The 15,230-nt window shown below is 33.7% G+C and overlaps 1 long non-coding RNA gene across 1 annotated transcript; it reads left to right on the top strand.

The window, feature by feature from the left end:
• The first annotated feature begins 3,509 nt into the window (after positions 1-3,509).
• On the top strand, positions 3,510-11,719 carry LOC127705784 (uncharacterized). Its single transcript, XR_007984030.1, has 2 exons — positions 3,510-4,623; positions 11,562-11,719. It is a non-coding gene; the product is annotated as an uncharacterized LOC127705784 (long non-coding RNA).
• The last annotated feature ends 3,511 nt before the right edge of the window (positions 11,720-15,230 follow it).

Here is a 15,230-nt window from a genome sequence, read left to right as displayed (position 1 = left end):
TTCATTGCAATATCGATATTATTTGAATTTGGCTGTTAATTATAATTTTGGTTATAATTTTTTATCTATTATATTTTCACATGATTATAAGATTTTTTTGTTCCTTGCAGAAAGTATAAAATGGTTACTCATGTTAAGTGCACAGGGTCATTTAACATTGCAACCACTTGTGATAAGTTACTGCTGTCTTAAATTTCACAGGTTAACAGCCTTTCTTGTTACTGTTTATGTGCTGCTTATATATAAACATTGTAGCACTTCTCAGTAGCTAGATAGAGTTGTAGCTTTTCATCAATTTTAGCAGCAGCTAAATACATGTATTCTGTCTTACTTGGATTGACACCAGCATGACCAGGTTGTGATACTCCAATGTTTTTTCTATGAATATCGAGAACTGTTCTTTTCTTTCCAGAATCTGAATTGGAATTGCGCTGTTAATTATGTTTCTCTTTTAATCATTTTCTGGCTAATCATGCATGATTATGTACAAATTTGATAACAGCTAGGATAATTATATAGCTGTTGTTCAATCACTGTGTCTGTTTTTATGCTTCTAAAATATATGCATGGGACATAATCATATATGTAAATTCTAAACTGTTGGTAGAGTGAACAAAATTTCATAAAGCTTTTTTTTCAGAATATCGAACGGATAAGTTATCAGTATTCAGATGCCTAATGATCTGAAGTATAGTCCTCTTGTCCTTGACCTTGATTTAAAGACTAAATAAACAAAATGTATTATCAAGGTGTGAGGACTACTACTTTTTTAATTTAAGGAATAATTTGGGTATATTAATTGCTTGAAAGAAATACATGCATGTTTTACAGTTTTCACCTCACTTTGACCTTTACAATTGATCATTTTAAGGTGACAGGATTTACCTGACCTTGACCTCATATTATATAATCAGTATAGTTTTGTGACACATGAAATAAGATTTCCATATCAAAGGTTGTCTGTGGTAAATGAATATAAGCAGAAGTGTTCTATTTGTTTATGCCTCATCTACTTTTATTGTAAAGAGAGAAAATAGAAAAAATGGCAACAAGTTTAAACTCTGTTAAATAATATGCATATTTTATAGTTGTCTACAAGATAATCTTGATAATGTTGACTGACTGAAAAGAAATTTGAGTAAGTACACGCAGTAGTTGGATACTATTCATGATACGTATGGCGAAGTTAAGCCGGTCTCTGTGTTTAGGGTTCACAGATGCTATACCTCCCTTTAAGGTATAGTAACGTCCCCTAGCATACGTATCAAGTATCTGCTACTACTTGTACGTATGTCTAAGTGAGCCTAAGCTTGGTGGCTCAGTCTTAGCCTAGCTTGGAAGCTCTGTTCAAGCGTGGTGGCTAGGTCAAAAAAAATATTTGCCTACATTTTATTGGGGAAAAAAGGGAAATTTTAAATATTTTTTATCCATTTGGGAATGGGGGTCAGAGGGGATATTTTACCTTTTTTATGACCAAATTTTTAAATTGTACATATGACTGTTTTTATATATTTTTCAATTTTATCTCAGTTAATTTTAAGCCCCCCAAGTCAAATCGGAGACTTAAAAACTGGTACTCCAAAAGGAAAAAGATAGGTGTCTTACTGTGGGCATTTGTCTTGGTGAACTAGCACCTTAAAGTCCAGCTAACCCACAGGCCGGCTGGCTAGTACAAGCAGACAGGTATTTTCAATACCATTTGGCATTTTTAAACTTTGGCATTTTTTCATTTGGCTTTTTGCTTTATATGTTTTTTAACTATTTGGATTTTTATACCATTTGGCATTTTTTATTTATGTTTTTTTTTTCATTTTTTGCAACATATTTTTTCATCAACACACCCAAAACACTTCAAAATTAAGAGTTAAATATACACTTTTGGCATTCATAATGTTTATCAATCAAAATAGCATTCTATTTTCAAATTGACATTACACAATTTGGCTTTCTGTAACTTTGGCTGTTAATCTTTTGTACGAATGCTATGATGACCATTATGTGTAGAAAATAAGACTACATTTCTAAAAGTGGCTCAGTATCATATATTTATGTTTAATGTCAATTAGTTCTGAATTTTCTTCATATTTCTAAAATGTAAGTTCTTCCATATCTGGTACATCTTATAATATTGTATTCATTTACTAACCCAATTTTCTCATAGGGACTTAACACCAAGCAGAAGGGGTATAGGTGGTAGGTGGTTAAGGGTGTTATGATAGGGTGAAAGGGTGAGAAAGGGAGGGAGAAAAATAGAATGATGGAGAGGGTGAGGGTATATGATTGTGAGTGGAATGTAGAGAGGGAGAGAAGGTGTGAGAGAATGTCATTTCATAGTAAGGGCAGGATGTACTGGTCTAATGGAAGTGCAGTTTTCTGTTTTGTCTCATGTAGTTTCTATTTTCTTCATCATCTGATAACTTTAAATATGAAATTGCTGCCATCTAAAAGTTCACAGGTTAACAGCCTTTCTTGTTACTGTTTATGTGCTGCTTATATATAAACATTGTAGCACTTCTCAGTAGCTAGATAGAGTTGTAGCTTTTCATCAAATTAAGCAGCAGCTTCTTTACAGTCTATCTTAGAATGATGCCAAGTGCTGATAGCCTGATTCTTCTGTGCTTAACTTTCTATGAACTGAACTAGTAATTACGCATGATTAAGCTGTTAGTTTCTCATTGAGTCTTTTTCAAGTGTGTTATATTCAGATCTTTGTGAACTCTCTCAAAAAAGACATTTAGTCTTTTCAATCTCGTTATATCATGTAATAGTATACTAATATATTGATTATATCAAGATTGCTGTGAACTCTCTCTTTCAGTTCTTTCAAGTCACTGAAGATGCAACATGAATAATCTTTGGTGGACTGTTAACAATTTTGTCTAAAGATTTATTTTCAGAAGATAAGATATAGGTAATCCATTTTGTATTTGCAGATGCCTAATGATCTGAAGTAGTTCCATTGCACTTGACCTTATTTTCATGGTTCAATGCACAAATTGTATTACTAAGGTGTTGTGAGGTCTACCACTCTTTTGACCGTATTTTCATGATCCAATAAACCAAATGTATTACTAAGATGTTGTGAGGTCTACCACTCTTCATTCGGGGAATAGGTCAGCTATGTTTGGGTGATATTTAAACCATGTCTATCAAATAGAAATTACCTGACCAGGGCACCAGGCTGACCTTAACCCCATATTAACTGTTCCTTTATTAAACATAGCTTTTATGACACATGTAATAAGATTTTGATATCAAAGATTGTCTGTAGTAAATGACTATGCAGAGAAGATCTATTTGTTTATGTCTCATTGGTTTGCCTAAAGAAAAAAGATTGAAGTGTATGTGGTAGGATAAGATACAAGTGTAAACTATGTAAGTACAATTTGTGTATTTTAAAGTTGTATGCAATATGACACATAATGCACAGGATAAACTATTGACTTAAAAGTCAAGTACAAGAAGTAGTTGGATACTATTCATGATACGTATGGCGAAGTTAAGCCGGTCTCTGTGTTTAGGGTTCACAGATGCTATACCTCCCTTTTAGGTATAGTAACGTCCCCTAGCATACGTATCAAGTATCTGCTACTACTTGTACGTATGTCTAAGTGAGCCTAAGCTTGGTGGCTCAGTCTTAGCCTAGCTTGGAAGCTCTGTTCAAGCGTGGTGGCTAGGTCAAAAAAAATATTTGCCTACATTTTATTGGGGAAAAAAGGGAAATTTTAAATATTTTTTATCCATTTGGGAATGGGGGTCAGAGGGGATATTTTACCTTTTTTATGACCAAATTTTTAAATTGTACATATGACTGTTTTTATATATTTTTCAATTTTATCTCAGTTAATTTTAAGCCCCCCAAGTCAAATCGGAGACTTAAAAACTGGTACTCCAAAAGGAAAAAGATAGGTGTCTTACTGTGGGCATTTGTCTTGGTGAACTAGCACCTTAAAGTCCAGCTAACCCACAGGCCGGCTGGCTAGTACAAGCAGACAGGTATTTTCAATACCATTTGGCATTTTTAAACTTTGGCATTTTTTCATTTGGCTTTTTGCTTTATATGTTTTTTAACTATTTGGATTTTTATACCATTTGGCATTTTTTATTTATGTTTTTTTTTTCATTTTTTGCAACATATTTTTTCATCAACACACCCAAAACACTTCAAAATTAAGAGTTAAATATACACTTTTGGCATTCATAATGTTTATCAATCAAAATAGCATTCTATTTTCAAATTGACATTACACAATTTGGCTTTCTGTAACTTTGGCTGTTAATCTTTTGTACGAATGCTATGATGACCATTATGTGTAGAAAATAAGACTACATTTCTAAAAGTGGCTCAGTATCATATATTTATGTTTAATGTCAATTAGTTCTGAATTTTCTTCATATTTCTAAAATGTAAGTTCTTCCATATCTGGTACATCTTATAATATTGTATTCATTTACTAACCCAATTTTCTCATAGGGACTTAACACCAAGCAGAAGGGGTATAGGTGGTAGGTGGTTAAGGGTGTTATGATAGGGTGAAAGGGTGAGAAAGGGAGGGAGAAAAATAGAATGATGGAGAGGGTGAGGGTATATGATTGTGAGTGGAATGTAGAGAGGGAGAGAAGGTGTGAGAGAATGTCATTTCATAGTAAGGGCAGGATGTACTGGTCTAATGGAAGTGTTTTCTGTTTTGTCTCATGTAGTTTCTATTTTCTTCATCATCTGATAACTTTAAATATGAAATTGCTGCCATCTAAAAGTTCACAGGTTAACAGCCTTTCTTGTTACTGTTTATGTGCTGCTTATATATAAACATTGTAGCACTTCTCAGTAGCTAGATAGAGTTGTAGCTTTTCATCAAATTAAGCAGCAGCTTCTTTACAGTCTATCTTAGAATGATGCCAAGTGCTGATAGCCTGATTCTTCTGTGCTTAACTTTCTATGAACTGAACTAGTAATTACGCATGATTAAGCTGTTAGTTTCTCATTGAGTCTTTTTCAAGTGTGTTATATTCAGATCTTTGTGAACTCTCTCAAAAAAGACATTTAGTCTTTTCAATCTTGTTATATCATGTAATAGTATACTAATATATTGATTATATCAAGATTGCTGTGAACTCTCTCTTTCAGTTCTTTCAAGTCACTGAAGATGCAACATGAATAATCTTTGGTGGACTGTTAACAATTTTGTCTAAAGATTTATTTTCAGAAGATAAGATATAGGTAATCCATTTTGTATTTGCAGATGCCTAATGATCTGAAGTAGTTCCATTGCACTTGACCTTATTTTCATGGTTCAATGCACAAATTGTATTACTAAGGTGTTGTGAGGTCTACCACTCTTTTGACCGTATTTTCATGATCCAATAAACCAAATGTATTACTAAGATGTTGTGAGGTCTACCACTCTTCATTCGGGGAATAGGTCAGCTATGTTTGGGTGATATTTAAACCATGTCTATCAAATAGAAATTACCTGACCAGGGCACCAGGCTGACCTTAACCCCATATTAACTGTTCCTTTATTAAACATAGCTTTTATGACACATGTAATAAGATTTTGATATCAAAGATTGTCTGTAGTAAATGACTATGCAGAGAAGATCTATTTGTTTATGTCTCATTGGTTTGCCTAAAGAAAAAAGATTGAAGTGTATGTGGTAGGATAAGATACAAGTGTAAACTATGTAAGTACAATTTGTGTATTTTAAAGTTGTATGCAATATGACACATAATGCACAGGATAAACTATTGACTTAAAAGTCAAGTACAAGAAGTAGTTGGATACTATTCATGATACGTATGGCGAAGTTAAGCCGGTCTCTGTGTTTAGGGTTCACAGATGCTATACCTCCCTTTTAGGTATAGTAACGTCCCCTAGCATACGTATCAAGTATCTGCTACTACTTGTACGTATGTCTAAGTGAGCCTAAGCTTGGTGGCTCAGTCTTAGCCTAGCTTGGAAGCTCTGTTCAAGCGTGGTGGCTAGGTCCAAAAAAATATTTGCCTACATTTTATTGGGGAAAAAAGGGAAATTTTAAATATTTTTTATCCATTTGGGAATGGGGGTCAGAGGGGATATTTTACCTTTTTTATGACCAAATTTTTAAATTGTACATATGACTGTTTTTATATATTTTTCAATTTTATCTCAGTTAATTTTAAGCCCCCCAAGTCAAATCGGAGACTTAAAAACTGGTACTCCAAAAGGAAAAAGATAGGTGTCTTACTGTGGGCATTTGTCTTGGTGAACTAGCACCTTAAAGTCCAGCTAACCCACAGGCCGGCTGGCTAGTACAAGCAGACAGGTATTTTCAATACCATTTGGCATTTTTAAACTTTGGCATTTTTTCATTTGGCTTTTTGCTTTATATGTTTTTTAACTATTTGGATTTTTATACCATTTGGCATTTTTTATTTATGTTTTTTTTTTCATTTTTTGCAACATATTTTTTCATCAACACACCCAAAACACTTCAAAATTAAGAGTTAAATATACACTTTTGGCATTCATAATGTTTATCAATCAAAATAGCATTCTATTTTCAAATTGACATTACACAATTTGGCTTTCTGTAACTTTGGCTGTTAATCTTTTGTACGAATGCTATGATGACCATTATGTGTAGAAAATAAGACTACATTTCTAAAAGTGGCTCAGTATCATATATTTATGTTTAATGTCAATTAGTTCTGAATTTTCTTCATATTTCTAAAATGTAAGTTCTTCCATATCTGGTACATCTTATAATATTGTATTCATTTACTAACCCAATTTTCTCATAGGGACTTAACACCAAGCAGAAGGGGTATAGGTGGTAGGTGGTTAAGGGTGTTATGATAGGGTGAAAGGGTGAGAAAGGGAGGGAGAAAAATAGAATGATGGAGAGGGTGAGGGTATATGATTGTGAGTGGAATGTAGAGAGGGAGAGAAGGTGTGAGAGAATGTCATTTCATAGTAAGGGCAGGATGTACTGGTCTAATGGAAGTGCAGTTTTCTGTTTTGTCTCATGTAGTTTCTATTTTCTTCATCATCTGATAACTTTAAATATGAAATTGCTGCCATCTAAAAGTTCACAGGTTAACAGCCTTTCTTGTTACTGTTTATGTGCTGCTTATATATAAACATTGTAGCACTTCTCAGTAGCTAGATAGAGTTGTAGCTTTTCATCAAATTAAGCAGCAGCTTCTTTACAGTCTATCTTAGAATGATGCCAAGTGCTGATAGCCTGATTCTTCTGTGCTTAACTTTCTATGAACTGAACTAGTAATTACGCATGATTAAGCTGTTAGTTTCTCATTGAGTCTTTTTCAAGTGTGTTATATTCAGATCTTTGTGAACTCTCTCAAAAAAGACATTTAGTCTTTTCAATCTCGTTATATCATGTAATAGTATACTAATATATTGATTATATCAAGATTGCTGTGAACTCTCTCTTTCAGTTCTTTCAAGTCACTGAAGATGCAACATGAATAATCTTTGGTGGACTGTTAACAATTTTGTCTAAAGATTTATTTTCAGAAGATAAGATATAGGTAATCCATTTTGTATTTGCAGATGCCTAATGATCTGAAGTAGTTCCATTGCACTTGACCTTATTTTCATGGTTCAATGCACAAATTGTATTACTAAGGTGTTGTGAGGTCTACCACTCTTTTGACCGTATTTTCATGATCCAATAAACCAAATGTATTACTAAGATGTTGTGAGGTCTACCACTCTTCATTCGGGGAATAGGTCAGCTATGTTTGGGTGATATTTAAACCATGTCTATCAAATAGAAATTACCTGACCAGGGCACCAGGCTGACCTTAACCCCATATTAACTGTTCCTTTATTAAACATAGCTTTTATGACACATGTAATAAGATTTTGATATCAAAGATTGTCTGTAGTAAATGACTATGCAGAGAAGATCTATTTGTTTATGTCTCATTGGTTTGCCTAAAGAAAAAAGATTGAAGTGTATGTGGTAGGATAAGATACAAGTGTAAACTATGTAAGTACAATTTGTGTATTTTAAAGTTGTATGCAATATGACACATAATGCACAGGATAAACTATTGACTTAAAAGTCAAGTACAAGAAGTAGTTGGATACTATTCATGATACGTATGGCGAAGTTAAGCCGGTCTCTGTGTTTAGGGTTCACAGATGCTATACCTCCCTTTTAGGTATAGTAACGTCCCCTAGCATACGTATCAAGTATCTGCTACTACTTGTACGTATGTCTAAGTGAGCCTAAGCTTGGTGGCTCAGTCTTAGCCTAGCTTGGAAGCTCTGTTCAAGCGTGGTGGCTAGGTCCAAAAAAATATTTGCCTACATTTTATTGGGGAAAAAAGGGAAATTTTAAATATTTTTTATCCATTTGGGAATGGGGGTCAGAGGGGATATTTTACCTTTTTTATGACCAAATTTTTAAATTGTACATATGACTGTTTTTATATATTTTTCAATTTTATCTCAGTTAATTTTAAGCCCCCCAAGTCAAATCGGAGACTTAAAAACTGGTACTCCAAAAGGAAAAAGATAGGTGTCTTACTGTGGGCATTTGTCTTGGTGAACTAGCACCTTAAAGTCCAGCTAACCCACAGGCCGGCTGGCTAGTACAAGCAGACAGGTATTTTCAATACCATTTGGCATTTTTAAACTTTGGCATTTTTTCATTTGGCTTTTTGCTTTATATGTTTTTTAACTATTTGGATTTTTATACCATTTGGCATTTTTTATTTATGTTTTTTTTTTTCATTTTTTGCAACATATTTTTCATCAACACACCCAAAACACTTCAAAATTAAGAGTTAAATATACACTTTTGGCATTCATAATGTTTATCAATCAAAATAGCATTCTATTTTCAAATTGACATTACACAATTTGGCTTTCTGTAACTTTGGCTGTTAATCTTTTGTACGAATGCTATGATGACCATTATGTGTAGAAAATAAGACTACATTTCTAAAAGTGGCTCAGTATCATATATTTATGTTTAATGTCAATTAGTTCTGAATTTTCTTCATATTTCTAAAATGTAAGTTCTTCCATATTTGGTACATCTTATAATATTGTATTCATTTACTAACCCAATTTTCTCATAGGGACTTAACACCAAGCAGAAGGGGTATAGGTGGTAGGTGGTTAAGGGTGTTATGATAGGGTGAAAGGGTGAGAAAGGGAGGGAGAAAAATAGAATGATGGAGAGGGTGAGGGTATATGATTGTGAGTGGAATGTAGAGAGGGAGAGAAGGTGTGAGAGAATGTCATTTCATAGTAAGGGCAGGATGTACTGGTCTAATGGAAGTGCAGTTTTCTGTTTTGTCTCATGTAGTTTCTATTTTCTTCATCATCTGATAACTTTAAATATGAAATTGCTGCCATCTAAAAGTTCACAGGTTAACAGCCTTTCTTGTTACTGTTTATGTGCTGCTTATATATAAACATTGTAGCACTTCTCAGTAGCTAGATAGAGTTGTAGCTTTTCATCAAATTAAGCAGCAGCTTCTTTACAGTCTATCTTAGAATGATGCCAAGTGCTGATAGCCTGATTCTTCTGTGCTTAACTTTCTATGAACTGAACTAGTAATTACGCATGATTAAGCTGTTAGTTTCTCATTGAGTCTTTTTCAAGTGTGTTATATTCAGATCTTTGTGAACTCTCTCAAAAAAGACATTTAGTCTTTTCAATCTCGTTATATCATGTAATAGTATACTAATATATTGATTATATCAAGATTGCTGTGAACTCTCTCTTTCAGTTCTTTCAAGTCACTGAAGATGCAACATGAATAATCTTTGGTGGACTGTTAACAATTTTGTGTAAAGATTTATTTTCAGAAGATAAGATATAGGTAATCCATTTTGTATTTGCAGATGCCTAATGATCTGAAGTAGTTCCATTGCACTTGACCTTATTTTCATGGTTCAATGCACAAATTGTATTACTAAGGTGTTGTGAGGTCTACCACTCTTTTGACCGTATTTTCATGATCCAATAAACCAAATGTATTACTAAGATGTTGTGAGGTCTACCACTCTTCATTCGGGGAATAGGTCAGCTATGTTTGGGTGATATTTAAACCATGTCTATCAAATAGAAATTACCTGACCAGGGCACCAGGCTGACCTTAACCCCATATTAACTGTTCCTTTATTAAACATAGCTTTTATGACACATGTAATAAGATTTTGATATCAAAGATTGTCTGTAGTAAATGACTATGCAGAGAAGATCTATTTGTTTATGTCTCATTGGTTTGCCTAAAGAAAATAGATTGAAGTGTATGTGGTAGGATAAGATACAAGTGTAAACTATGTAAGTACAATTTGTGTATTTTAAAGTTGTATGCAATATGACACATAATGCACAGGATAAACTATTGACTTAAAAGTCAAGTACAAGAAGTAGTTGGATACTATTCATGATACGTATGGCGAAGTTAAGCCGGTCTCTGTGTTTAGGGTTCACAGATGCTATACCTCCCTTTTAGGTATAGTAACGTCCCCTAGCATACGTATCAAGTATCTGCTACTACTTGTACGTATGTCTAAGTGAGCCTAAGCTTGGTGGCTCAGTCTTAGCCTAGCTTGGAAGCTCTGTTCAAGCGTGGTGGCTAGGTCCAAAAAAATATTTGCCTACATTTTATTGGGGAAAAAAGGGAAATTTTAAATATTTTTTATCCATTTGGGAATGGGGGTCAGAGGGGATATTTTACCTTTTTTATGACCAAATTTTTAAATTGTACATATGACTGTTTTTATATATTTTTCAATTTTATCTCAGTTAATTTTAAGCCCCCCAAGTCAAATCGGAGACTTAAAAACTGGTACTCCAAAAGGAAAAAGATAGGTGTCTTACTGTGGGCATTTGTCTTGGTGAACTAGCACCTTAAAGTCCAGCTAACCCACAGGCCGGCTGGCTAGTACAAGCAGACAGGTATTTTCAATACCATTTGGCATTTTTAAACTTTGGCATTTTTTCATTTGGCTTTTTGCTTTATATGTTTTTTAACTATTTGGATTTTTATACCATTTGGCATTTTTTATTTATGTTTTTTTTTTTCATTTTTTGCAACATATTTTTTTCATCAACACACCCAAAACACTTCAAAATTAAGAGTTAAATATACACTTTTGGCATTCATAATGTTTATCAATCAAAATAGCATTCTATTTTCAAATTGACATTACAAAATTTGGCTTTCTGTAACTTTGGCTGTTAATCTTTTGTACGAATGCTATGATGACCATTATGTGTAGAAAATAAGACTACATTTCTAAAAGTGGCTCAGTATCATATATTTATGTTTAATGTCAATTAGTTCTGAATTTTCTTCATATTTCTAAAATGTAAGTTCTTCCATATTTGGTACATCTTATAATATTGTATTCATTTACTAACCCAATTTTCTCATAGGGACTTAACACCAAGCAGAAGGGGTATAGGTGGTAGGTGGTTAAGGGTGTTATGATAGGGTGAAAGGGTGAGAAAGGGAGGGAGAAAAATAGAATGATGGAGAGGGTGAGGGTATATTATTGTGAGTGGAATGTAGAGAGGGAGAGAAGGTGTGAGAGAATGTCATTTCATAGTAAGGGCAGGATGTACTGGTCTAATGGAAGTGCAGTTTTCTGTTTTGTCTCATGTAGTTTCTATTTTCTTCATCATCTGATAACTTTAAATATGAAATTGCTGCCATCTAAAAGTTCACAGGTTAACAGCCTTTCTTGTTACTGTTTATGTGCTGCTTATATATAAACATTGTAGCACTTCTCAGTAGCTAGATAGAGTTGTAGCTTTTCATCAAATTAAGCAGCAGCTTCTTTACAGTCTATCTTAGAATGATGCCAAGTGCTGATAGCCTGATTCTTCTGTGATTAACTTTCTATGAACTGAACTAGTAATTACGCATGATTAAGCTGTTAGTTTCTCATTGAGTCTTTTTCAAGTGTGTTATATTCAGATCTTTGTGAACTCTCTCAAAAAAGACATTTAGTCTTTTCAATCTTGTTATATCATGTAATAGTAAACTAATATATTGATTATATCAAGATTGCTGTGAACTCTCTCTTTCAGTTCTTTCAAGTCACTGAAGATGCAACATGAATAATCTTTGGTGGACTGTTAACAATTTTGTCTAAAGATTTATTTTCAGAAGATAAGATATAGGTAATCCATTTTGTATTTGCAGATGCCTAATGATCTGAAGTAGTTCCATTGCACTTGACCTTATTTTCATGGTTCAATGCACAAATTGTATTACTAAGGTGTTGTGAGGTCTACCACTCTTTTGACCGTATTTTCATGATCCAATAAACCAAATGTATTACTAAGATGTTGTGAGGTCTACCACTCTTCATTCGGGGAATAGGTCAGCTATGTTTGGGTGATATTTAAACCATGTCTATCAAATAGAAATTACCTGACCAGGGCACCAGGCTGACCTTAACCCCATATTAACTGTTCCTTTATTAAACATAGCTTTTATGACACATGTAATAAGATTTTGATATCAAAGATTGTCTGTAGTAAATGACTATGCAGAGAAGATCTATTTGTTTATGTCTCATTGGTTTGCCTAAAGAAAAAAGATTGAAGTGTATGTGGTAGGATAAGATACAAGTGTAAACTATGTAAGTACAATTTGTGTATTTTAAAGTTGTATGCAATATGACACATAATGCACAGGATAAACTATTGACTTAAAAGTCAAGTACAAGAAGTAGTTGGATACTATTCATGATACGTATGGCGAAGTTAAGCCGGTCTCTGTGTTTAGGGTTCACAGATGCTATACCTCCCTTTTAGGTATAGTAACGTCCCCTAGCATACGTATCAAGTATCTGCTACTACTTGTACGTATGTCTAAGTGAGCCTAAGCTTGGTGGCTCAGTCTTAGCCTAGCTTGGAAGCTCTGTTCAAGCGTGGTGGCTAGGTCCAAAAAAATATTTGCCTACATTTTATTGGGGAAAAAAGGGAAATTTTAAATATTTTTTATCCATTTGGGAATGGGGGTCAGAGGGGATATTTTACCTTTTTTATGACCAAATTTTTAAATTGTACATATGACTGTTTTTATATATTTTTCAATTTTATCTCAGTTAATTTTAAGCCCCCCAAGTCAAATCGGAGACTTAAAAACTGGTACTCCAAAAGGAAAAAGATAGGTGTCTTACTGTGGGCATTTGTCTTGGTGAACTAGCACCTTAAAGTCCAGCTAACCCACAGGCCGGCTGGCTAGTACAAGCAGACAGGTATTTTCAATACCATTTGGCATTTTTAAACTTTGGCATTTTTTCATTTGGCTTTTTGCTTTATATGTTTTTTAACTATTTGGATTTTTATACCATTTGGCATTTTTTATTTATGTTTTTTTTTTTCATTTTTTGCAACATATTTTTTCATCAACACACCCAAAACACTTCAAAATTAAGAGTTAAATATACACTTTTGGCATTCATAATGTTTATCAATCAAAATAGCATTCTATTTTCAAATTGACATTACACAATTTGGCTTTCTGTAACTTTGGCTGTTAATCTTTTGTACGAATGCTATGATGACCATTATGTGTAGAAAATAAGACTACATTTCTAAAAGTGGCTCAGTATCATATATTTATGTTTAATGTCAATTAGTTCTGAATTTTCTTCATATTTCTAAAATGTAAGTTCTTCCATATTTGGTACATCTTATAATATTGTATTCATTTACTAACCCAATTTTCTCATAGGGACTTAACACCAAGCAGAAGGGGTATAGGTGGTAGGTGGTTAAGGGTGTTATGATAGGGTGAAAGGGTGAGAAAGGGAGGGAGAAAAATAGAATGATGGAGAGGGTGAGGGTATATGATTGTGAGTGGAATGTAGAGAGGGAGAGAAGGTGTGAGAGAATGTCATTTCATAGTAAGGGCAGGATGTACTGGTCTAATGGAAGTGCAGTTTTCTGTTTTGTCTCATGTAGTTTCTATTTTCTTCATCATCTGATAACTTTAAATATGAAATTGCTGCCATCTAAAAGTTCACAGGTTAACAGCCTTTCTTGTTACTGTTTATGTGCTGCTTATATATAAACATTGTAGCACTTCTCAGTAGCTAGATAGAGTTGTAGCTTTTCATCAAATTAAGCAGCAGCTTCTTTACAGTCTATCTTAGAATGATGCCAAGTGCTGATAGCCTGATTCTTCTGTGCTTAACTTTCTATGAACTGAACTAGTAATTACGCATGATTAAGCTGTTAGTTTCTCATTGAGTCTTTTTCAAGTGTGTTATATTCAGATCTTTGTGAACTCTCTCAAAAAAGACATTTAGTCTTTTCAATCTCGTTATATCATGTAATAGTATACTAATATATTGATTATATCAAGATTGCTGTGAACTCTCTCTTTCAGTTCTTTCAAGTCACTGAAGATGCAACATGAATAATCTTTGGTGGACTGTTAACAATTTTGTGTAAAGATTTATTTTCAGAAGATAAGATATAGGTAATCCATTTTGTATTTGCAGATGCCTAATGATCTGAAGTAGTTCCATTGCACTTGACCTTATTTTCATGGTTCAATGCACAAATTGTATTACTAAGGTGTTGTGAGGTCTACCACTCTTTTGACCGTATTTTCATGATCCAATAAACCAAATGTATTACTAAGATGTTGTGAGGTCTACCACTCTTCATTCGGGGAATAGGTCAGCTATGTTTGGGTGATATTTAAACCATGTCTATCAAATAGAAATTACCTGACCAGGGCACCAGGCTGACCTTAACCCCATATTAACTGTTCCTTTATTAAACATAGCTTTTATGACACATGTAATAAGATTTTGATATCAAAGATTGTCTGTAGTAAATGACTATGCAGAGAAGATCTATTTGTTTATGTCTCATTGGTTTGCCTAAAGAAAATAGATTGAAGTGTATGTGGTAGGATAAGATACAAGTGTAAACTATGTAAGTACAATTTGTGTATTTTAAAGTTGTATGCAATATGACACATAATGCACAGGATAAACTATTGACTTAAAAGTCAAGTACAAGAAGTAGTTGGATACTATTCATGATACGTATGGCGAAGTTAAGCCGGTCTCTGTGTTTAGGGTTCACAGATGCTATACCTCCCTTTTAGGTATAGTAACGTCCCCTAGCATACGTATCAAGTATCTGCTACTACTTGTACGTATGTCTAAGTGAGCCTAAGCTTGGTGGCTCAGTCTTAGCCTAGCTTGGAAGCTCTGTTCAAG

The sequence above is a fragment of the Mytilus californianus genome, unplaced genomic scaffold, assembly GCF_021869535.1.
Source record: "Mytilus californianus isolate M0D057914Y unplaced genomic scaffold, xbMytCali1.0.p SCAF_6, whole genome shotgun sequence".
NCBI lineage: Eukaryota > Metazoa > Mollusca > Bivalvia > Mytilida > Mytilidae > Mytilus > Mytilus californianus.
The sequence above is the reverse complement of the archived record's forward strand: the minus strand, read 5'-3'. Positions and strand labels throughout refer to the sequence as shown.